This window comes from Anneissia japonica, unplaced genomic scaffold, assembly GCF_011630105.1.
Source record: "Anneissia japonica isolate Jap-2015-1 unplaced genomic scaffold, ASM1163010v1 scaffold724_len3256291_cov202, whole genome shotgun sequence".
NCBI lineage: Eukaryota > Metazoa > Echinodermata > Crinoidea > Comatulida > Comatulidae > Anneissia > Anneissia japonica.
This window is the reverse complement of record NW_022744966.1, coordinates 1,827,223-1,830,321: the sequence shown is the minus strand read 5'-3', so window position 1 is coordinate 1,830,321 and position 3,099 is coordinate 1,827,223.

Below are 3,099 nucleotides of genomic sequence, written 5' to 3'. Positions count from 1 at the left end.
GTAGACTGTAGAACACTTCATTTATTTTCGAAAGACATTTTCGGCCAGTCCTCTGGCCTTCATCAGCTTTACTGAATGTAAAAGTTGGCTGTTACAAGTTCTATACTGTACAATATAAACAATACAATAGAGGTGTAGGCGGATTATAGGCCAATTATCTAATAGTTTATGCGGTAATATATAAAGAGAAATCCGACAGAGAACAAAGCGGTCAAGTATAGAGATAGTGATGTTATAGATTAAACAATTCTTAATTAGGCGTACATAGTATAACAATATGGTGGGAAGCGGACTTAACTACACAATAAGTAAATGATTATGAAGTCTTAAAGAGTAAAAGATGGAATATATGAATAAAACAAAAATAAACCTATAGGCTTATAAATAGGCTATATAATGTACAGATAAAGATAATATATACATATAAATAATAAACATATAAAAATAAAAATAATAATAATAATAATAAAGTGGTGTTAATAAAGAAAACACATATCAGCTATCGATATAGAACAGAATAAAGAGATGGTGAGAATCAATTGCATGAGAAGTTGTAATCACTGAGGAAGTCTATATCTCTATTAAAGCCTATGGTGTGGGTTTTGTGTTTAGGTATGAGTTTGAGTTCGGAAATGCGGCGATCGTTTAGAGATTTAAAGTTGTTGGCTATGAGTGTACATCTCAAATCGTTAATGTTATGGTTAGGAGAATTGAAATGTGTGGCTATGGGAAGGTTCTTATGGGTGCGGATAGATGACTTGTGATTATTAAATCTACTTCTAAAAGAAGCTCCAGTTTCACCGATGTAGATGCCATGATCACATGCATTAGCCTACATATGATGTAAATCACGTTGGTAGAGTCACATGTGAGTTGAGGGGGATGAATTTTGTGGTTAGTGACTGGGAGTGTGACTGTGCCGTTAGTTATAATATGTGTGCATATTTGACAGCGAGGCTTATTACATTTCATATTGCCATATGAAGGAGGTTTAGTGGTGATGGGTGAGAAAGTGAGAAGGGATTTCAAATTAGGTGGCTGGTGGTGGGCAAGAATAGGTGGTGTATTAAATAAGTGTTGTATGGATTTGTCGAGTTGGAGGTGCGAGAAGTCGTCTTTGATAGTTTTGGTGACAGTCTTGTTGGAAGGATGGAATTCGAATATGAGGGGGATGCGCTGTCTCTTATACACATCTAGATGTGTATAAGAGACAGGAAATAAATAAATAAAAATTTTTGCGATTTGATCAAGTCAAGGGGATAGCCAGCTTTGAGAAGGAAACCTAATAAATTAGACACATGGAATTCATAGTCAATGGGGTTAGAACATAGACGTTTTAGACGGAGACATTGGCTGTATATTTTAGATTTTTTTTAATTAAGTGGGTGATTACTATTGAAATTAAGAAAAGCGTGACTATCGGTGGGTTTAGTGTAGAGTGAGGTGGTGAGCTGATTGTTATTGTTAAGCGATACGGAAACGTCTAGAAATGGCAGGGATGTGCGAGACTGTTGACGTGGGCTTCGAATAAGGGACTCGAACCTGCGACCTCTCGCTGTCAAGGCGAGCGTCATAACCATTAGACCACGGAGGCTTCATGGTTAAACAGATTCTAATACCACCAGATTCACTCCATTACACAATAAGTACGGCTAGAAACAAATAATAGCATACACTGAAACATAAATCAAGGTAGCCGTTAACACTGTTAAATTATATACATAAATCATCAAAGAAAGGTAAATACAGTGTTCAAATAAAGGACATAATAATACATCGTGTAGCATAGCTCGCAACGAATGTAGTCCTGTAAATATATATATATTTCGAATTCCAGAAGTTAATGTGCACTTTGAGTATTACCATTTTCCGTGGATATTGGAAATCCATGTTGATTGATGACATATGTTAGCATACAACTCAGCTAGATATTGAATGATCATTGTTTTTAATTATTATCCATTTATTGTTAAATACATGAAACTGGAGGTAATTTTGACACTTGGGACTTCAAATAAGGTTATCTCGGTCTAAAATTAGAGATAAGGCTATCTCAGAAATAGAGGTTGAGCCTAGTGTTTAAAGATAGGCCCTATATGGTAATTTCGTACTTTTCTAAGTAGGCCTAGTGTCGAATAGTATCTGGGAATTAGTTGTCACAAATTGGAGAGTGAACCGTATAAATAATTCAATATCTGTATTGTTGTAATGTATTTCGGAGAGAGGGCGTGAGTATTATTTATAACAATGTCAGCATTAATAACAAATTCCAGACTTTGTCCTTGTGTACACGCTCGCCACCTCTCCTTTCACTTTCGAGTTTGGATTGATTAGGACCTGGTTTAATCAATTGGTTGATGCCAATACAAGGATCATTGATATAATTCACCATATACATTTGTTTTTAAATTATATTTTTATAATTTATTTGATTCGATAGGCCTATGCATTGCAATATTATTTCTAAACTCTGAGAACAAAAGTGCGCACTTATTCATGATAGAAAAGAGGGTGCTATTGGATGCCTCTCCAGTTACTCCCTTTTTCTAACAGAGTCTGTACCTTCTGTGATATATCAATGAGATTGAAGAGTCGTTAGACGACTTTCATTTTCTTATCAAACGTTCCTTTTACTCTAATTTTTGCAGTGAGCTTGGGAGCATCACATTTTGATAACTTAATTGATTTTGATAAAGTCGTCTTTTTGGTTGGTGCAAATGTTTTTGATATTTTTCTCCCTGTTATTAAATGTGTTTTAAAAGCCCAATTAATAGGGGCATACATTAAAAGAGACGTGTTTCAATGTTTATCTTATTATATTATTTTTATAATAATACCAGGGGTGGTGCCAGGATCCGACGGGGGGGGGGGGGCAGGTCCCCGGTCCCCGACAGGGGACCAATTCTCCCCGAGGGGTCAGATTTCCCCGACGAAAGCAAAGTGGGCGTGGTCGAGCTTCGATTAAAAGGCTTCGAATTGGTCCAGGGCCGAAGCCCCCGAAAATTTTGACAATTTAGGGGTTTCAAAGGCTTATTTAATCGATTTTAGAGTCTACTAATATGTAGAAAATACATATAATTTTTTTTTCTCCCCGACGAA